The sequence below is a fragment of the Haemaphysalis longicornis genome, unplaced genomic scaffold, assembly GCF_048455015.1.
Source record: "Haemaphysalis longicornis isolate Haplotype H1 unplaced genomic scaffold, Haemaphysalis longicornis Haplotype H1 scaffold_1, whole genome shotgun sequence".
In the NCBI taxonomy this organism is placed as follows: Eukaryota; Metazoa; Arthropoda; class Arachnida; order Ixodida; family Ixodidae; genus Haemaphysalis; species Haemaphysalis longicornis.
The window spans coordinates 340,051,891-340,074,551 of record NW_027526203.1 but is presented as its reverse complement, the minus strand read 5'-3'; the positions used below and the strand labels follow the sequence as shown (position 1 = coordinate 340,074,551).

The 22,661-nt window shown below is 51.0% G+C and overlaps 1 non-coding gene across 1 annotated transcript; it reads left to right on the top strand.

Moving 5' to 3' along the window:
* The first annotated feature begins 4,449 nt into the window (after nt 1–4,449).
* On the top strand, nt 4,450–4,522 carry Trnat-cgu (transfer RNA threonine (anticodon CGU)). Its single transcript has one exon. It is a non-coding gene; the product is annotated as a tRNA-Thr (tRNA).
* The last annotated feature ends 18,139 nt before the right edge of the window (nt 4,523–22,661 follow it).

The following is a 22,661-nucleotide window of genomic DNA, read 5'->3' as shown; positions in this document are numbered from 1 at the left end:
ATATTTATTCATGCGTATTTTCCAAACAGTTCTAATATTGATTTATAGTTCATACCACAAGCTACGTGCAGCACTCTGGAGGCTACATTGTTGTCAACAGTCCGCCCACTCAGCACGCCTAACTCACCGTTAAGAGGGCCTTGAAAGGACATTTCCTTCTCCCCTCTCGGCAGGTGGAACCGCAAGGCCCGGGCACCTTCAGTCGCTTCCTTCACGCTGAGTTAGGCGCGCTCACTGGGTGGACTATTGACAACCATGTAGGCTCCACAGTGCTGTACGTAGCTTGTGGTATGAACTATAAGTTCACTGGTATTGTCATGATTACCCGCTATACAGTAGTAAATACGAGTTAAGGCGTTCTCTTTAATTTTTATATGTGTATGTATTTTTAAGGGTAGTGTTAAGGGCCCCGGGTCTCATAAAATGCGGTGTCGCCGGCGGCGCTGACCGTGAGCGAAAAATCATCGCGAGGAAAAAATCCCGCAGCGCTAACTTGCGGCGCCCACTGAAACCCTAGAGATTGTGAGGCGCTGCACCAACAGATGCGTGGCGTGCGAGCTGGTGGTGCGGTATATGGGAGCCCGGAGGTTCGTGAGCGGACCTAAGGACTAACAGTGTTTTTTCCGCCATCTTCCCCATAGGCATTGCATAACTGCTTTCGGTGTGACAATCGGCGTTCTAAGTAGGAGCTATATGACGACGGCTCCAATGACCCAGGGCCCTGGGGCAGGCACATGTTCGGCTTGCTATGCCAGAAGTGAGCCTGTATGACAGGATCTGGTTCGTTGTCAGCCGTAGACAAGCGCGTGAACGGCCGGCTTTTCATGAATGTCTTTACTGGACTGCACTGCAATGAAATGACTCTCATCATTCTCCAAGTGTGTCTAAACAGTGTCAACTTGAATACGCACATTCTTGCATTTAAAATATCCGCCTGCGAATCGGCGGCCTTTTTTTAATCTATTTTCCTCTTGGCTGCAGCTAGCTGTTGCTCTTGCCTTGTCTTGGAGCGCACAGTTCCTGAACACATCCTGCCGGTTGATACCTTGCTCTTCCATGTGCCGTAGCTTTGTGATCGCTTTAAAGGGGCCATGAAGACAAAATGCAAGTTTGGTTTATTCAAAAGATTGCCTCGTTAGAATCATACTAACACCACTTTTAACGTCAACTTTGCTCAAATAAGCTATATAATTAGGAAAAAAGGGAATGGCCATGCGACCCACTAGCTCATTTCCCGCAACAGAACCTGTGATGTCATACCAGCCAGCTCTGCGATTAGCGGAGGCAGGAAAAAGCGAACGCAAAATAGGCAGAACTTATAAACTTGTCCAACGAGCTGTTTGCGCTTAAATTTAGAGCACATTTTTTTATATCAGTAAGCATGGTGGGACAAATAGTGGAAGTTATGAAAGCACACGTAAACATAGAAGTACCGATGCGTACTGCTGTTGGTACTGCGCGCACTATGCTTCGCTTAGATGCACAGCACTGCGGGGCTTTGGGGTTGTCTGAGACAACACTGACCGATTGACTCAAGCGACGGTGTCTTACGTGACCATATTTGTCGAGCGAGCACCATGTTTCACGAAACGAATATTGCTTCCATGAACAAAAACAAGCCAGGTTTAAATAAGGTCACAAACAAACCAAAGGCAGAAAACGGCTTGAAGTGGTGTGGTGGCGCCATCTTGGTTGACTAACAGTGAGCAAGTCTCCGCTCCACACCAAGTTTAACTGAAAGACCTGTTCTTATGATGTCATTGCAGACGTCGTTCAAACACACGTTTTGGCGTGAGAATCAAAATTTTTGCTGAAATTGAATAATTTCGCAGTGAATAATGCATCGTTTGCTTCCGGACAAGCACTGGGGGCCCTATAGAACACGAAATCTTTCGAATAAAACAAACCTGTATTTTGTCTTCATGGCCCCTTTAAGTAGGGGGTGGGGCGGAGGGTGCTGAAAATAATGTACGTCTAAGGTAACCCCAACGCTACCCGAATACTACTAACGTAAGTACGTCACACGTTACTATTGTGAAGTTGTAACGAGTTCGTTAATAAATTAGCGAAAAATTTCAATTCCCCTCCGTTTAACGCCGACGATAGCTTAAACACTAAGCTTACTTGCGTGCGAAAATCAAATGGTGAAGTGCCCAGGGCAAAGCCGTTGCTATCAACGTTCAAGCGTCAACGATCAGAGTGGGAACTGCTTGCGAGTCAAGTCCAAATTCTGATGGCAACAAACGAATCCCTCAAGAGAAAGTTGAGCCCCCCCTCATCGTTGTTGTTCAAAGTGAAGCATTGAAATTTGCTTTCAAATCCAAACTGCTTCGACCATGTCGGAATGGCGCAATAAGATAGACGTCGGCATCATAGCGCGAGGGACCCAGGCTCGATTTCGACCATTGGACTTGTTTTTTATTCTGTCATCATCATCATCATCGTCATCATGTGCCCTCCCGTTGTGTTAAGTTGGCTTTCCTGCAGTGAACTGTACGTGGCGACACCGCCTTTTCCACATCAGTGAGAGCAAGAAAGCTTCCCTTTAAAAAGTAAAGCATAAGCGGCGAAGCCGTTACTTGTCACGGGTTACTGCCAACACTGCGAGACGAAACCATTGTTGCGCCGCTATACCAAACAGGAGCCAAGGAGTGCAAGAGAACTGGTTTGAGGCCTCCGGATGGCTTATTTGCAGCAGAAAAGTCACCGTTAGTGTCATCGCTGCTAATATCAGCTACATTCTTTATGTTTCATTAATGAATGTATGGTAGATCAGTGTGTCACGAAATTTCACAGGGTGTCCCAGCTATCATGCACCAAGATTTAAAAAAAAAAGAGCAATGGCGTTACTCTAACAAAACGTAGCGCATAATGTTTCCTGTACAGTGGAGTAGCGGTCAGTAATTTTTCGTTAATAAGATTTAGTTAATTAATTGCAATTAATGATCTCACTTGAGAAGCACTGCCGTAATCATTGAGGTGTCAATGAGACACTTGTATGTACCCACGAGAGGAATCTAACTGCGGCATTTTTAGCGACGAATTTATTGCGCACTCATTTATTCAGACTGACAAAGAAACACCGCGAAATATGAGAGATACCACGTGACGGCGCTCCCGCACGCACATAAAAGAGCGGAACCACGCGCTTGCGCAGCTCCGCTCTAGCACAGCTGCGATAACGCGCCGCGTATGTTTGACGTGTGACGTCAACGCGGGAGCGTGACTTTACGGCACTTTGCAGACGCTATCTCTAGAAACGCGCGTTCGGGGGACTGAAGTATTCAGCCCACAGTTCTGCGGGAAATTACATTTTCGGGAATCTCACGCTGGATATCGGTTTTACTGTGATCCTCTAGAATTTTCACATAACAGTCACTCGCGTAACTGCAATAATTAAAAAGTTAATTAACAAGTAATAATTAATTATCACCGTAAATAGCAAGTGAAACTTGCTTTATTGCTTCCGCCACGGCCCCTCATCACTTCGCGCAAGAAAAACAATTTTACCGCCGAAAGCCTATTTTTAAAAATTACTTAAAGGCTTTCCTGAAACTTAAAGAAGGTCCCCTTCACCCCGAGTAGTCCGAGTGGCGCTGGCTGCCACCCGAAAGTGCAGGAAAACAAAAATATCTTAAAAGAGTACTGACACGAAAATTTTTCTTCAAATTTTATTGCTTTTATCGATGCATAATGGTCTGGCGAACCCGAAACGGCACTTTAAATACTTCAGCACGCGATAATTAATTACATTGAACGGCCTGAAAATCGTTTGTTCCACATTCGCGCGCTTTCATCCCGAAAGGCGCATATTACCGAATCCCGGCATGACCTCACTGCTTTGTGCGGACGTCAAAACACTGCGGAAGCCGGTGGGGGCGTTGTTTCGACCTCGCCGCCGCCAGAGCTGAACGGCTGAGCTGCCTGAAGGTGCTATAGGCCTAGCATTGCGGCGGAAATTCGATGACCGCTTTTAATAAAAGTCCTGATGGCGACATTTATTGCGATTCCGGGCTATATTATCGCTTCCTTTCCCGTCTGCGGAACTTTATTTTTGCCAACAGTGCCTTTCTGGGCAGCGGTTATGCCTGTAGCTCTGGCTACGTGCACCCGTTTGTCAATGCGCCGGCGCCCGCTCGCCGCTCGCGAGGTTGCGCGCGTGAAGGGGCGTCACGAGTTTTTGACGAGCGCTGTCGCGTCACTTCTTTTGGCTATCGCAGGATGATGTCACGCTGATGTCCATTTGCTGAGTGCCGCTCTGCGCGCTGCTCCATCGGCGAGATAAATGAGGTCTAATTGAAGTATGTTCTTCGTGTCGCAGGCCGCTCATATTTCAGCGAGGGTATTCTGTTGAGTAAAGGAAGCGAACTGTGCAATAATATTAACACAGAAAATTGGTGTCAGTACTCCTCTAACATAGATACCCGGGAAAGTGGAGGGGAAACAGCCCCGCCGGTAGCGCAGTGGTCATCGCACCAGACGCGTATTCTGGAGGTCGTGGGTTCGTATCCCACCCGGCGGGCATTTTTTCACCACTTTCTTCCTGTCTTCCAAAAATCTGCATCTGTTTCAACGATAATAAATTACCCACCCCACTCTCCCCTTTGCTTTCCTTGTCATTCTGGACTGCCAACCCTGATTTCTGTCTTAATTCAACGAGCCCCTAATTTCCCATTCTGAATCGCAGTGTGTGTATATATATATATTATGAGGACTGATGGCGACGGGTGCCTGCCTTCACCCAGAGGGAGGAAATAGTGTGCGGACGGATTGAGTCAGGCGGATGCTTCGCTTGGAGGGACCATCTAGTGTGAGGGCTAATCCCCTCACAAGGGCGCATTGCTATGCATCGCCTGTAAATCCTCATCATCACGCAGTGGCCTCAGCCACTTCCTCATTTTGCAGATTATCATCGTCATCGTGTGATTTGGTTTTCTTCGGCCCCGATCACCTGAATAAAAGGCTGCCTCGAATCTTCGCCTTTCAAGTGGTAGAGTGTGCGACTGGATCCCGTGGCCTCCCTCTCTGAGTGCACCCCTGGAGCTCCGTTGGGGTCGTCGGCTACAGCAGGATGCCATGCCAAGGACAGCGGAACCAGCCAACGTTGCGGGTTCGGTCCCACCGCACCTCGTGGCCACCCGCCAGCGCGACCCCCCCGTTCTTTGCCGGGCTTCGCGGCGAGGAAGTCGAGGAATGGCTGATGATTACAACCGAGTTAGCCCGTTTAATGGGTGGTACGACAGCGCCAAGCTGGCAAATGTGAATTTCCATATTGATAAAGTGGCCAAAACGGGATTTTTTAACAACAAAGCCTCAATCACCGACTGGGATGACGTCACCGCACAGCTGCGCCGGATTTCCGGCACTCCCTCAGCTCGCTCCGACGGCGCAAAGACACTGGAGAGGCGCGTCCAGCAGGCTCACGAAACGTACACCGCGTATATCGAGGACGTCCTTGCCTTGTGCCGCCGTGTTGACAAGAACATGATGGAAGCGGATCGGGTGCGTCACATCATTAAGGGCATCGGCCATTTCGCTTTCACGGTTTTGGCTCTTCAAAACCCATCCACCGTGGCTGATGTGACAGCAATTTGCCGGAGGCTGGATGAGATGCAGTCTATCCGCCTCCAGCAGGAGACCGCCCCACCGCAATACCTTGGAAACGACAACCTGCGGACTCTGATACGCGCTATTATCCGGGAAGAGCTCCACGATCATGGTGCTGCCTTTGTCCCTGGTGTCCATTCTTACAAGAAATCGTTAGAGAAGAACTTGCGGCAATGCCTGGTCCCTCTTCCGCTCTTGCTCCTGCTCCAGTAATAATCCCATCGTACTCTGACGTAGCGGTGCGACCACCCCTGCCTCTGGCGCCGGTCATGTCTCAACATGCTGCCGGCTGCGTCGCAGCTGTTCCTCCGGCGCTGGGACCGTGGTCTCCCTACCCCATATGGCGATCACTCCGCCAAGACGCACCTTTGTGTCGCCCGGTTTGCTATTACTGCGGCATCCGCGGCCATATCTCCCGCTTCTGTCGCCGGCGTCAACAGGATGAACGACGTGGATATGACACTTATGAGCGTGACAACATGTGTTTTAGTTATGGATACCGCCAACACGATTATTCGCCGCCAACACGTCGTCCTCCTTCTCCACCTGACTCGGCTGACCCCACTCGCTACTCTCGAAACCCAAGGCGCCGTTCCCCATCACCATTCCACCGGGCAGTGTCACCCGTTCGACCGGTATCGCATGATACCAACCACCAGGCGGAAAACTAAGTCCTGCAGTTTTTCGGGGGAAAACTGCTTTACACGGAAAATTCGAAAATTCCCCGCAACGTCCATGGAACATGTTGTCAGTGGTTGTAGAAGGTCTTAATGCCACTGCCCTCATCGATACCGGAGCTGCTGTATCAGTCATAAACGAAGATTTGTGTGCGCGTCTCCGAAAAGTTCGAACTCCGTACAGCGCACCTTTATTGTGTGGGGCCAACGACGATATGATTGAGCCATCTGGGACCTGCACTGTGCGTGCTTTTATAGACGGTATTTGGCATCACATTCAGTGTTTGCAGTTATCTTTCCCTGCGCCCACGAACGTATTCTAGGGTGGGACTTTCTCAGCTCAGCGGGCGCCGTAATATCGTGTCATCGACCGGAAATACGTCTTTCAGAGACAGGGTACTCCAGCGTTGAGGAGATCACGCCGCCTCGCCTTGTTTGTAGTGTTGCCATTGACGTCGCCCCAGGGGAAGAGAAAATTTTTTCGGTCCGTTCCGACACCATCTGTGAAGGAGAAATCCTTTCCATACCAATCGCTAGGTTCCTTCCCAAGGGTGTCCTCATTCCTACTTGTCTGGTCCGCTTCTCACACGGGACAGCACTACTAGCTGCAACCAATACCTCTTCCGAAGCAATCCTCATTCCCGAAGGCGCCACTGTAGCGACTGTTGTGGGCACGGCTGCTCTCTCTGTTGTCCCACTCTCCTGCCTAGCAGTACAGTAGCGCCTCTCGACGCTCTTGAAGCCCCAATCAGCTTCTATCTCTTACCAACTGAGAAGAACTCTTTACTGGACTTATTGAGCAAACACAAATCGTCCTTTGATTGATATGCTACCTCACTAGGAACTACTTCAGCAGCCACTCACCGGATCCAAACAGATGGCAACAGCATAGTCCACCGTCGTCCCTACCGTGTGTCCTCCTATGAACGTCAGGTTATTAGTGAACAAGTTCAGGACATGCTTAGCCGGGATATAATTCGCCCGTCATGTAGCACCTGGTCCTCACCACTCGTTTTGGTACACAAAAAATTGCGCCCACCTCCCCGCGAGGGGAACCCTGTGTAGATGCGACGCATCGTGGGGTTCACTTGGTGTTTCCGTTGGATTGATTCTGAAATCGCGTGAAACGTGTCGGGAACGCGTATGATTATTATGTTTTATGATTATTATGTTTTATGGGCCAATCTTGGTCAATCTCTCTAAGTGGTATGCTTGGGGCTTCGCTGTCGCAACGACCTTTACTCCATCATTGTTGCTGTAAGTGGGAGCTTCTTTTTTTATTATTGCAAGTGTTAATCACTGCCCCATCATGCGTTGTATCAATAGCTACTTGACGTAGTTTGAATGAGTCAAGGATATAAGGCGCGTTCGTAGCATTTGATTCTGTTTCGGTTTTGTGGCGCAGTGGCAAGAGCACTATGTACCTCGCGTTCCGCCCACAGGGTCGTGGGATCGAAACCGGATGCCGCTAACTATTATTTTTTTATAGTGTAGGGGGAGGTGCGGACAACGCCGTATGGAGGGACAAGGCGAGTGAATGAGAGGCAGTCGCATCTAAAAAGATGCATCGGTGCGTTTTTGCGTAGACTATCGTGCCATCAACAAGATCACCCGCAAAGACGTCTATCCGATGCCCCGAATCGACGACGCGTTGGACTGTTTGCAAGGAGCGGAGTATTTTTCCAGCCTTGATTTCCGCTTCGGGTATTGGCAGATTCCCATGCACGATGACGACAAAAAGAAGACAGCATTTGCAAATCCGGATGGCCTGTATGAGTTTAACGTGATGCCCTTTGGACTGTGTAACGCTCCTGCCACATTCGAGCGAATGATAGACAACGTGGTCCGTGGTTTAAAATGGGAGACATGTTTGTGCTATCTGGACGATATCATTTTTTCTACGAGTTTTACTAAACATCTTAAGCGCCTGGACCAAGTCCTTGCATGCCTTGCGACGGCAGGTCTGCAGTTCAACACGAAGAAATGTCATTTTGCTTGCAAGAGTATCAAAGTTTTGGGCCACGGGGTCAACAAAGATGGTATTCGGCCCGACCCGGACAACATTGCTGCTGTCGTTAACTTTCCCCGCCCTTTACATCAAAAGGCACTCCGGAGTTTTCTTGGACTGGCGTCATATTTTCGTCGCTTTGTTAGGGACTTCGCGACCATCGCCTTTCCCCTCAACAAGCTTTTAAAATGTGGCACCCCTTTCAAGTGGTCTGATGAATGCGAAGAGGCATTTGAACGGCTCAAAGCCGCTCTCACTTCTGGACCTGTCCTCAGCCACTTCAACGAGAAAAACCCTGCATTCTTCATACAGACGCCAGTGGGCACGGAATAGGGGCTGTACTTTTGCAACCCGGTTCCCAAAATCGGGAACGGGTGGTCGCTCACTGACGCCCGATGAGGAGAACGATTCTATCACTGAGCAGGAGTGCCTTGCCGTTGTTTGGTCAATTCAGAAATTTCGCCCGTACCCATACGGCCGCCCTTTTAGTATTGTGACGGATCACCATGCACTCCATGGTTGTCGTCCCTGAAGAACCTCCCCGGCCGTCTCGGCCGCTGGATTCTTCGCTTACAAGAGTATACCATCACGTACAAGTCCGGAAAGAAACATCTCGACGCAGATGCCCTTTCACGCTGCCCATTGCTTCCATCTTGCGGAAGCGTGTCTTCGCTACGGGCACATCCCACCATGGCACCCATCGACTCCGTGGATGTCCAGAGCCGCTCCGATTTTGTGGACCGTCAGCGCTCAGACACCTATTGTCGCGCACTAATGGACCGCATCACCGGAACCACACAGCCTCTCAACAGTCGCTTGCGCCGCAGCTAAGCCACTTTAAGCTGATCGATGGCGCATTATACCGGTCCACTCATCAACCGTATGGTCAACAATCGGTTCCCGTCGTTCCCCAATCACTTCGCTCGCAGATTTTGGCTACTCTGCACGATGATGCTACCACCGGACACTTGGGCTTCCAGAAGACTTACGATCGTGTCCGCACGCGTTTCTTCTGGCCTGGACTGTCATCTTCTGTCGCTCGATACATCGCTTCATGCGTCCCTTGTCAGCAGCGAAAACGCTCTACGTTACCACCTGCTGGACCTCTGCAGCCGCTTGCCTGCTTTGAAGCCCCTTTTCATACAGTCGGAATTGATTTGTATGGACCCCTCCCTGCTACCTCCCGAGGGTACCGTTGCATTGCAACCGCCGTGGATCACTTAACGCGATATGCGGAAACGGCACCTGTCCGTACCGGCTGCGCTTCAGAGATCGCTGGATTCTTTTTACAGGTGGTCCTTCTGCGTCATGGCGCCCCTCGTGTTCTTTGAAGTGATCGGGAGAAGACATATCTCGCCTAAATTGTCACTGACGTCCTAAAAGCCTCCAGTGCTGTACACAAGACGACCTCTAGCTATCATCCGCAGACAAACGGTCTCACCGAGCGCTTTCATCGCACCCTATCCGAAATGCTTTCTATGTATATTCAACTTGACCACAGCAATTGGGATACCATTCTGCAATTCGTAACGTTCGCTTATAATACTACTATTCAAAGCACCACCGGTTACTCTCCAATTTTAGATGCGGAGCGTCTTATGCTCGGGGGTATGTCCCGCGGCGTCGGCGGTGGTCCGGCGTCCGCACACCACCTGCGCATGCGCCACCGTCGTCATCTTCCCATAGGGGAACCGCTGAAGACGAAGATGGAGAAGAAAACAATCTTATGCTCGGGGGTATGTCCCACGGCCTCGGCGGTGGTCCGGCGTCCGCACACCACCTGCGCATGCGCCACCATCGTCATCTTCCCATAGGGGAACCGCTGAAGACGAAGAAGGAGAAGAAGACAAAGCTGCGAAGAGGAGGGCGTGTACGTTGCTGTCGCCCCGTCCGCAGCACTTCTGATGATGATTTTGGCAGGATGCCCCTAGGGATTGGCCTAGGGATTGGCCGCATGCTTCGCTTGACTCCGGTTGTGCTTGCGCCTGACTCCGTGATTCGTTAAATGAAGTAGGATGGAAGCAACAGCCCCGTCACTGAGTGTGCTGACGCAATTAAGTGAGAGCATCAGCGCAAACACTAACAGACCTTTAGATACCACTTCAATCTCGTCTCACTCGCGTATGTACGCATGCAATAAGGAAAATTACACCCATCTCCCCGAAGGGAACCATGGGTAGGATGCGGAGCGTCATGGGGGCTCCGTTCGCGTTTCCGTCATGTTGGTTAGCCACATTTGGTGGAAATGTAGTGAACCCCGTAATGCTCATATATCCTACTCATGGTTCCCTTCGGGGAGGTGGGTGTAATTTTCCTTATTGTATGCGTATATACGCGAGTGAGACGAGATTGAAGTGGTATCTAAAGGTCTGTTAGTGTTTGCGCTGATGCTCTCACTTAAGTGCGTCGGCACACTCACTGACGGGGCTGTTGCTTCCATCCTACTCTATCTGAAGAATCACGGAGTCAAGCGCAAGCACAACCGGAGTCAAGCGAAGCATGCGGCCAATCCCTAGGGGCGTCCTGCCAAAATCATCATCAGAAGTGCTGCGGACGGGGCGACAGCAACGTACACGCCCTCCTCTTCACAGCTTTGTCTTCTTCTCCTTCTTCGTCTTCAGCGGTTCCCCTATGGGAAGATGACGATGGTGGCGCATGCGCAGGTGGTGTGCGGACGCCGGACCACCGCCGAGGCCGCGGGACATACCCCCGAATATAAGACGCTCCGCATCTAAAACAAAACGCGCTTTTAGCGGTTTCATTACGAGCGCTGGTCTGTGGTGTTTGTGGATGCTGTTTCAAAGATATTGATTCACGACTCAGATTACCCGATGAGCTTGTCAAGTTAAACATGCTTGCAACCTGTTAAATTTAGCTCTGTTGGCTTGCGAGTATGTGTTGTTCTATAGCCGACGTCAGTATCAGTGTGAGAGATTGGCGGCACTTCAAACATTTCTCTCCTGCAAAGCACTGCGTACACAAGTTGGACGCAAGAGCTGAGAACATTGTCTGTATACGCACTCTCGATTTTAATCTGGTAAGAATCACGCAACTAGATTTAAGTGTCCTCTTAAGAAGTCATTCAAAATCAAAAACTTGAAAAAAAAGGCTCCCAATAACCTCCTATCGAATGGTGGTCCAGTCAAAATTACTATAGTATTTGATCGCAGAACTGCAGGAATTTTATCCGCAAATAATAATAATGGTCATCTTACTCCTCCTGTTCAATAGGGTTTAGAGACCACAACCGCTACCCTTTAGCGGGACGCAGTCGCGTCACCCGCTTTTGGACGACGTCGTTCGTTAAGCTTTTTGAAGAGGGGATTCGCAATGCACCTTCCAAAGGAGTGACTGACTGTGTAATCCGCTCTTTACCAACGTTTGAAGAGTGACGGATCGAGGAGTGCACCTCAGTTTGTTGTTGTCGATGGCAGACAGCGATTATGAAGGGGACTACAATTACGAAACATGGTGCGTAATTCTTGCAATTCTTCATTTCTTGATTTTTGCTGGCCATATGTTCGTATTTTGAAAGGCGCCTCGCTGAAAGTGTTCAGATGTGTTGGGATCAAAATGCACTTATCTTAATCCAATAAGCTGCCTGCCAACGCGCAAATGAAACAAGCGCACGCTTGACCTTCCGACAACTGACAGGTCGATAGCATGCATACTAAACGCACTAGGCCGATAAACAACTGCCATGTCCGGTCCATCTCATCAATTTTACATTGCATCCAGACTTCATTGAGGACATAACATTGCAACATTAGTTTTTCAGCTTTGGGGCTTGTCAGCACAGGGAAACCATAACATCTGTCCAGATACGATTTCTTAAATATTGAGGATTCAAACTGTTTTACGTGAAGGGATCATGCGTCTTCAAATTAAGGAGCAGAAAGCGCATAATGACAGGACTTAATAAACACACGCGCCGATGGTGTTGTGCCAAACCCCCCCCCCTCCCCATCCTTCCCCCACCCCTTCTTTCCCGCGAAGCCAGGGCTCGCGCGCAGTCCGTGCCGTCACAACACACGCTGCGCGATTTTACCGCGGACGGGCGGCGGCCGCTGTCCTGTTTGCTCTGGCCGCGATAGCAGTTCTTCCTGGCCATATATCTTTCGCGCAGTCGCGACACCGCCGGCGATAGGCGCACACCGCCGCCGCAGCCAGCATAGTTTTTCGTAAGCCGGGGGGCCGCCCCCCCCTCCCCCCGCTCGACACCGTTCCGGACGCTGCATTCGAAATCCATCTGGCGTGTGCGGCCGCTCTCGGCGCAGCACAGGGTGCACACGGTGCGCATTTTGATGCAATTCCGCCAATGGCACCGCCCCTTTCGACTCGCAACTTTTAGCACCAGCGGCACGGGTCGTGTGCCTTATTGTGCAAGGCAGCCACGTGCTTGGAAGCGCGTCGCAAGCAACGCCTCGGCAGGAGAGCCGTGCTGCGCGGCGGCACGAAACACATAACAAGCGCGCGGTTCGGTGCGCCCCAGTGTAGAGGGCCGCCTGTCCATTGCGGAGTCCAACCACGACTTTTGATTCCGTTCGTCCCCGGCCGCTCACGGCTGCATCTGTGGGTTTAATCATTCGGTGTACGCGGAGGTGCGTAATTACGGCAAGCGAAAGCCCTGCTCGCACAGACAGAACGACCGGCCCTAGGCACGGCACTGGCTGCTACAGCCGAATTACGCGCACTGCGTGGTGCACACAGGTGATCGCAGCGCCGCTGTTAGGGCCGAACGCGATTTCAACGGGAGCCGAGAAAAATTCAAAAGTTCTTTTTCACGAAAGCCATGCGAACGTATTTAGTATACATGCGGGGGTGGCAGAGTCAGTACGCCGTAAGAACTCCCGCTATTAAAAGAGCATAAACCAATTCTGTGGGAGCAGTGTACGGGCGTTAAAGGTGTGAGCCTATCAAATACTAGTCAAAACAGCTAAAAAAGACAACGAAAATGCTCTATCGCAAAAATCGATTCATGAGGTAAATTTAATGCACAAACACAATTATACCACTTACCAGCAAATAAAACGAAGGAAATATGTGACCAGACCATCATCAGGGGTAAATATCGGGTAACAAAAGCAAAGAACGACATGCTAAGCAGAGCATAAGAAACTGCTTTAGATCCATTTTTTAAACTTATTCAGAAGCAGTCATAGCTGCACACGCAAAGTTTCGTGCTTAGCCCTGGTTTTCGTTTCTCTTTTACCCCAAAATGTATCCTTGGCTCAGAAAAAAAAAAAAAAAACATCTGTCCGCCCATATATACGTACGGGGTGCTACAAGAAATCACACCACCATAGCTCAATCAAGCACCTGGTAACGACCGCGGAGGCTTAGTGGTTGAGCGTTCTGCACAAGGGTTTAAAGGGACACTAAAGGCAATCAGAAAGTTGGTTTCCAACGAAAGTCTGACATTCCCATAGGTCAAGTTAGCGTTTATTCTGTGCTGAAAGATGCCTTAATTTCTGAGAAATGGCAAATCAAACGACGAATCTGTCTGCCTCATTTCCCTCAGAGTGTTTTCATGACACAAACAGCGGCTGCTGCAGCCGCTGCGTGCGTTACGATAAACCGGACTCAAGCGGGGTATCGGTGATGTATAGCGGTATAGAAGCAACGGAATACAACACTACCACGTACCGTGTGGTTTGAGTCAAATCAGTCGTGCTTTCCCGAACTCCCATGCAAGTCCATTGCTGCTATGGACCACTAAACAACATGTTTCTTCATGCGTCCCGGGATCAGCATTACCACCTTGTTGAGGATAAATGAAGGAAGCTCACACTAATGCGTAAGACTTGAAGGTAGTAGTAGTAGTAGTAGTAATAGAAAACATTTATTGAGCTCAAATAAAATGACGGCGTCTTCTCAGACGTCGGACGGGGTGGTTCCCTGGTTTCGGGACCCATATACGGCCAGCAGCTCCTGGCCCCTGGTCGCCAGCGCGAGCTGGATCGGCAGGGCGGGGCTGGACCGTAAGGTCTCCCATCGCTCATGGGGTGGGGTAGTGGAGGGTGGAGGGGGGGTGGGGGGGATTGGGGACTTGAGTGAATTGCACTCCGTCAGGATGTGTGCGAGAGTGCCTATGCTATTTCTGCAAAATGGACAAGTGTCCTCTTCGGTTTCTGGGTAGAATTTTTTCATCAGGACTGGGTGTGTAAGTGAACCCGCCTGAATGCGCCTGATGATTGTTTGTTGTTCCCTGCTCAGGGTGCGGTGCGGCTCGGGGAAGGTGCGCCGATCCTCCCTATGCTCGGAGGTAATCTCTCTGTACGTGAGCACCGGGTTGGTGGTGTCGGTGTCCTGCCCTGCCCGGAGGGTCATCGCTCGGGCATGATAATCGGCTATGACGTTGCCGGCTAGCTGTGTGTGGGCAGGCACCCATACGAGCTCTACGGCTCGCTCCGGCGCCCTGTTCTTCGTTAAAGGAGCCATGAAGAGAAAACACAAGTTTGGTTCATTCGAAAGATTGCCTCGTTAGAACCATAACGACACCACTTATAACGCAAACTTCGCTCAAATAAGCTACATAATTAGGAAAAACGGGAATGGTCATGCGACCCACCAGCTCATTTCCCGCAACAGAACCTATGCCGTCACATGGGCTAAGCTCTGCGATTGGCAGAGGCCGGCAAAAGCAAACGCATGTTAGGCAGGGCTTACAGTTTGCATAACGAGCTAAATGCCCGTGAAACATACTGCACATTCTTTTTATGACAAAGAACGGTGGAGTAAACGGTTGAAGTTCCGAACGAACACGCAAGCGTGTGCGCCAATGCGTACGAAACAACCGCCTGGCCGAGCTCGACATCTCGCCGTCGCGCAGACGAATTTTCGGGTTCGAGGCGCTCTGACCTTGGAGGAAAAATGCCGTAAACACCGCGCATTGACGCTCGTATCTTTCTGGTCGAAGCAGAGAGCTCGCGCGAACGGCTTTCCATACACGACACCGGCCAACTGGCATAAGCGATACTGCTACTGAAGTTGAACTATTATTAACCGTAATAAAAATACGGCACATACGTACCAGTCTGTATTCGTCCGTGGCGACGGCGCTGACGAGGCAGCGGTGCCGACGGCAGGGCGTTCGTCTGTTGTGGCTATCGCGGAATGGTCGCTTTCCCGTCCACCGCGTATCCCACAACTCTTGCCGCTCGTGCACTTAGAAGCGTTGAGCGTTCAAGTGGTGTGAGGTTGTTAAATGCAAGCCCGAGCTCCTCGGCGAGAGTTTTGTTCTCCGGATCAGGCGATTCCATGACTAGGGCTGCGGGTGCACTAGGTTTTACTAGCATTTTTAAAATGGCCGCCGTCTCGGTCGACTCCCGCGTGTGGGTGCTATATGGAGTCGACATACTAAGTATCTGTTTCATGGACCGGCCCGTGTGACACCATTGCTCACGTCACCAAATGTGCAATTTTAGCGGGAGATTTAAAATTTTGGCTTAAATTGCCTTATTTCTCAGTGAATAAAGCATCATTTGCTTCCGGGAAAGCGCTTGGGGTACTATGAAACACCTAATCTTTCAAATAAAACAAACTTTTGTTTTCTCTTCATGGCTCCTTTAATATCGCGGCTGCCTCTGAGGAGATCACCCCTTTCCTGCAGCCGCCGCATGCTCTTTTGGAGTCGGTGACCGCCACCCTGGCACCCGGTTGGACGAGCGCCAGGGCTATCGCCACTTCCTCTGCTGTCGCTGACTCTCTGGTGTTGACTGCAGCGCTGTTTATCAACCGTTCCCCGTCGGTTACCACCGCTGCTGCTTTGCTGCTGCCCTTGACGAGGGACGCATCCACGTATAGGACTCCCTCAATCCGCTGCATTTTGGAATTAACCGCCTGATCTCTGGCTTCTCTCCTGCCATCATTTTCCCCCGGCGTCATGTTCCGCGGTAAGGGCTTGGTGGTGATTTGTCGTCATCCATTCAGTTGGGATGGACCTCTTGATTGTTGCTCTCTCCTTGCGCCACCCTATCTTATCCAGCACCGCGCGGCCATGATTTGTCTGGCTCAGGCGGAGTCGCTGGTTAGACAGGTGGGCTTCTATGAGTTCGTCGAGTGTGTTGTGTGCCCCCATGGCTTGAAGGCGTTGGGTCGACGAATAGATGAGTAGGCCGAGGGCTTGTTTGGTGGCCTTTCTGATGATGGTATCGAGTGTGTTTTTTTGCGCCTTGTTGAGATTAAGATACGGGGCCGAATATGTTATCCTGGATGTAATGAATGCCTGCACGAGTCTGAGGGCGTCGTCTTCCTTCAGTCCTCTGTTTCGAGTTGAAACCCTTCTCAGCATGGCTAGGATCTTCTCCGCGCTGGTCTTGATCTTGTCGACGGCGGCGTGTGCTTTGCCATTGTCTTGTATTAGGAGACCGAGGATTCTACATGTGTCTGTCGGCTTGACTTTGGTGCCGTCAATTTCGATGTGGATGTCTGGTGGGGGCTGCTTGCGGGGCTTCCCTGGTTGGATTACGAGGAGTTCCGACTTCTGTGGTGCGCAATTGAGTCCACAGGTCTTCACGTACTCGTGCACTGTGAGGGCTGCCGCCTGAAGTGTCTCGTCCATCCAGCCGTCGGAACCCGCTCGCTCCGTCCATATAGTAATATCGTCCGCGTAGAACGCGTGTCCGATTCCCTCGATTTGGTCTAGCAGACGTGGCAGTGGCAGTAAGGCCAGATTGAACAGGAGTGGTGATAACACTGCTCCCTGTGGGATTCCCCGCTCCCCCAATTCAATGGGCTCCGACCGCTCTTCACCCACTGAGATTCGTGCCTCACGGGAGGACAGAAAGTCTTTGACATATCCAAAAGTGCGCTGCCCGCACATCGTCTCATTGAAGATAGTGAGTATACTAGCATGAGTAACATTGTCGAATGCCCCTTTGAGGTCTAGGGCGAGGATTGCCCTGGGGCTGTTTCGCGTAGCTCTTTTGATCACCAGCTCTTGAAGTTGTAGCATGACGTCCTGTGTTGATAGATGCTTGCGGAACCCGAACATCGTCTTCGGAAGTTGGTCGGTGATCTCAAGGTGTTCCTGAAGGTGATGTAGAACCATGCGCTCCATCACCTTGCCAACACAGGAGGTCAGCGATATTGGCCTCATGTTTTCGATCGCGGGGGCCTTGCCCGGTTTGGGAATGAATCGCACCTCAGCCTCTTTCCACTCCGGCGGGAGGTGTGAGGTTTCCCAAGCCTTATTTATGTGTTCGAGCAGGGATTGTGCCGTCCTACCACTCATGTTGGCGAGAAACCTGTAGGTGATGGCGTCTCCCCCCGGAGCGCTTTTCATGTTGCTCTTGTCAATTGCTGTCCACAACTCGGAGATCGTGAACGGCCTGTCGAGGTCTTCATTGCTGCGTCCTGTGTATTCTCGCGGGGTCGGGTGTTGCCCTCGCTCCGTTTGAAGATAGTGGTCTTCTAGGGCCGTCATAAGCCGGTCGCCGTCTCCGTCGTACGTGTTTAAAACCTGCGTCAGCAACCGGTTGTTTGCTGTCTTGCTGCCTGCGGGGTCTAGGAGATGCCTCAGCAGTTTCCATGTCTTGCTCACGGACAACTGCCCCTGAAGGCCGTCGCATACCTGCAGCCAGTTCTCTTTGCTGAGCTTAGCCACCTACTCCGAAATTTCATTGTTAAGCTCGGCTATGCGACGCGCGAGGTAGCGAAGCTGTACGCAACAGAAGCGTTTCTCCTATTTTTCGCCTCACGGGGTTGTTTAAGCCTCGCCGCTGTACGAGAGACCACAGCTGGTTGTTGGTCTTTTTCTATCGCACACGGTTCTGCGCCGAAGCTGGCCTTGTAGCATTCCTTCGTGGCGCGCGCTTACCGCTGCGGCGACGTCCTCCTCGCCTTCCTCCGCCACGTCCCGTTCACGGGTACCGCGCACGTCTCCTCTCCCTCCTTGCCTATCTCTCCCCTGACACATATCTCTCCCCGTTATGGGGCCGCAGCTCTGTGCCGGGCGCTTGCGATAGGGGCTATGGTTTGACCTCTAGAGCTCAAGGGAAAAACTGGTCACCCCGCGAAGACTGCCCGAGGTAGCGTAGTGTAGCTTGTGCTACAAAGACATATTAGAGAGTTTTAGCAGTCCGTCTGTTCCGTCATTTACGTAGTTACCGTGTTGACCAGAACCCGACTGCGCCTGCGCGCGCGGAAGGTTGAGGAGGCGCACCCCACCGTGACGAATGCACGGGCATGGCGAGGGCCGGCCCGCGGAACTAATTCCCCCTACCGCGACTAATGCGCAAGTTCCCAGACGGGTCTCGGTCAACACGGTAACCACGTACAACACGGAACATACGGAGTGCTAAAATTCTCTATTGTCCTTTTTAGGCTGCGTGAAAGTTGGCGTCTAACCAAGCTCTCGTCTGCAGCACGCCTCCTCGCATAGCGGTATCGCCACAAGAGTGGATGAGTAGGCAATACAGCGGCCGCTAGGGAAGACGTTAACACTGGCTTCAGCCAAACTAAGCGTTGCCGCGTTTCTTTTAGCGCAGAAAAGGGCCGCAAAGGGCCATAATAAAAGTGTCTATGCACACCGTACTTTACAAGGGTCACATAATTATCTACCCGTGTGTAGCGCTAGGCATTGCACCGAAACCGAAACGAACTTGTTAGCGTTCGGGGGTTGCCGCGCGATGTATCGGCTGGGCTTCCATGATATTGCTTCTAGCCATGGAGGAAAAAAAAAGCTTTTTCTGGCTTTCTTTTTGTGCTTTGAGGTTTAAACATGACACTACTAAAACTTCCAGTTAATGTTTTATAAACTTGTGGAGGCGTATTGCGAAAATATTTGTCACGCAATTTCAACCCCTTGCGGTGTAAGTTGCGCTGTATAGCCAGTGGCGGTGACACCGGCCTTCACGGTTTCGGTACTTTCTACATTATTTTACGAGAGATATGCGTAAGGGTATATTTGTGTTCTCGGTGAGCTAATCTATCGATCTAGAGTAACTTGTATCTTCAATTCAGTGTCCCTCTAACCCGCGCGCCAGCTAAGTCACGGGTATGCTTCCCGGTGGCGAGGGTTTTTTCTGTTAGCTGGCTTTAATGCGCCAGAATTAAGGCAGGCGGATTGGTGAATAGGCCGTGAGATTCTCGTGGCAACTGTCGTAAGCTTCACTGGCCAATTCCTCTGAATGAGTACGTGGGAATTGTGAGTGGATATGGCGTCCTCGCAACGAAATGGGTATTGGTTAGTCGGCCTTGAGTTTCTTAAGGCTGCTGCCATAGCCATTGGCCAATAGTTCCTTGAGTGGCTTTGTGACGATACCGAAGACTATTCGGAGCTACAAATTTTATTCTGGGAGCGTCATGTAGCCAGCATGACACGCGCGCGATGTATCAGTACATAATCGCCACGCGTTCGCAATCAAACACGTAAACAGAATTAAGTGCAACTCGAAAGCCGTATCCTGTGTGTCGTGGTATGAGCCCAGAAAATATGCGCCCAGAACACCATGCCGGCAGGTGCGTAACGCTGGCTAAGGCATTGCACCGGATATACGGCAGCGACCCCAACACCCTCCATACCCATGTTGCAGGCTATTCAGGCATAAACGCTATGGTGGCAGCGGTAGCCGAATGGAGGGGTGAGGCGGAGACATCAGCGTAGTTTTAAGGGCCTCCCGCCTCAACAAAGCCGGCGGCGTTGACCAAGAGCGAAAAATCGGCGTTAGCGAAAAATCCAGTAGCACAACCTTGCGGCGCCCACTGAAACAGCCGGGATAGTGAGGCGCTGCCGCAACAGACGCCGTGCGAGCAGGAGAGGAAAGTTTCACCAGTCGGAAACTTTTCATGCGGTGCTTACGGGGCCCGATAATGATTTCGCTTTCCACTCTTAAGGGCAAAAATGCAGAGTCAAAATAAATTTCGCCTCCGCCGAAATTTATTTTGAACGTGCAGTTCGTACCTACAAATCAACTTCTGAGGGACTGGCAGCCACGTGAAATGCCTTGTTAATCAGAAGCACTTAAAATAGCTCCATAGCAGACACTGCAACCCCTGCCGTAGCATCGCGCAAGCAGCCATGGAGCGGAAGGGATATTCCAGCCTTCCGGGTGCTCGTTCCGCCGGGCACCAGCATTGCCGGAGAAAAGGTCGAGCTCTGCTGGGCGGGCTTCTCCCAGGGCTGCCGCGCGCTTGAGGAGGTTTCGCAAAGGCTTTCTCTCCAGCTGTTGGATGAGGAGGAAAAACTTTTAATCCGGAGCATGTCTGCGCGAAATGCGCTGAATGAGAGTGGCTGCCTCTTCACGGGATTCCATATGCTGCCTTTGCCACCTGGCGCCTGGTAACCAGCCGTAACTGATCCTCCAAGGCGGGGCTGGGCAGCAAGATCTCCCATCGCTCGCTAGTGGTAAGGGTGGGGTTCTTAGTGAAGGAAATGCGTATTGGGGGTGGGTGTTTTGGGCTAAAGTCGCACTCTCCTACCATGTGGCGAAGAGTACCGAGCTGCTTACATAATTAGCAGGTCTTGTCGTACTGACTGGGACACGTGCTATTCAGTAAGCGAGGGTGAGAGAACGATCCTGACTGGATGTGTCGATACATTACTTGTTGCTCCCGCGTGAGTTCAGGGTGCGGGGTAGAACATTTGTGCCTATCCTCTCGATAGTACTGCACTATCTCCCTGTAGGTGACCATAGGTTGACTTCTGGTCTCCTCTTCAGCCGTTTCCCGGTATGTTAGCGAGAGGGCCTGTCGGTGGGCAAACTCATTGCCCTCCGCCGGTGAATGGACTGGAATCCATACTAATTCAACTTGGCTGTCCGAAGGCGTTTTGTCTCTCAGTGCGCGAAATACCCGCCGGGAAACCCAGCCTGACTGGAAGTTCCTGTACGCCTGCGGGGAGTCGCTGACAACCTTGGAAATGGCCTCCAAGGAGGTCTTAGACAGGCCTTTCGTCGACTCTGAATTAGGAAAGACCATTTCTGAAAGTAATATACGCAGTTTCCCGGGGCTGGACACTATTACTTACAGACTCCTCAACAACTTGAGCGACAAAGCCAGAAAAGAGCTCATTGAACACATGAACAATGCCTGGGAAAGCGGCGGGTTGCCAAGAAGCTGGGAGGAGGTGGAGGTCAGGTTCCTCTCAAAGGCTGGGAAGTCACCACACATAGATAACTTACGGCGTATCTCCCTTACGTCCAGCTGCTGGACGGCTGGCCGTTCGCTGGCCAACTGCGAAATCATTTCAGGTTCGCCGAAATGGCCGCGTGCTTCTCAATGTCGGTTTCAAAATCTACGACTCTTTTGGTCGCTTGCAGTGTGCGTGCGCGTATTTAAGCTGTAACATTTTGTATATATTGCAGTCTTTTTTAGGCTGACTATAGGAAACGGGGTCACCAAGAGGTAGAGATGCAGGTAGATGCAGTGAAACTGCATCTGGCCTTTAAACGTACGCCACAGTATTTTTGCCCCCAATATAAATGACGCCGGTAGTTAACTATGGTTGCGCCTTCTTCGTGGACGATGACCCTGTCTCCGGCTTCCAGTTGATTACCTGTGCGGCACACTTTAGGCCTGCGCTATAATTGGCGTAGCTTCGCTATAATAACACGTCATTGTCTGTACCCATTAGCAGTGTGTGTCCTTACTCTGATGTAGAGATCACAACAATGTCGTCATAATACAACATAGCAAATTCCTGATATAGCTATACTCCTACATAGCAAGTACCAAAAGAGCGCCAGCTTTCCTGGACTTCCTGCTCCACATAGTGGAAGGTCTCGGAATTTTGGGTGCGTACGATTTTCTTTTTACTTTGACATTGTTTTTGTCATACCTGGAATTATGGCTTTAGACTAATTAAAACCCTGTTTAATGAGCCTGCCTGTAGTTTATGCTAATAAGTCACACTATTCTTGTTTCAGCCTTTTATTTTTGTGGAACATTAGGCCGTGTAGCCAAGTTTCTGACAGCACGGGGCGGCGTTGTCCACGCCAGCGTCCCCCATTTTCCATCTGGGCCAGAAAGTAGGCTTTCTGTTCAAAGGCTGACTTTTTGGGGGTCCGGTCTTAGCCGCCTTGGCGGACGTATTAGTGCGTAGGAAATAAAATGGGATATGGGCGAAGGCAGGGGGCGCTATCACGATCTGAGGAGAAAGACGACCAGCTGCACCGACGGCTCACTCAGCGTGTTCCATTTCTTCCACAGAATCTGGGTCCTGCTTTCCCTCCTGCTGTCCTGCTGCCGCCGGTCATTTACAAGGACAAGTGGTTGACTTTTTGTAAAGCCGGATCCTGGGATCTGCAAAGTAACCAACTCTACAAGGCTGCGAGGACGACCTGCTGGCCTGTTCCAAACACATTTGCTCGACACCCGACATTGACAAGCTTGTCTCTGTGTTGCTGCCGTTTGGCAGAAGACTGGGA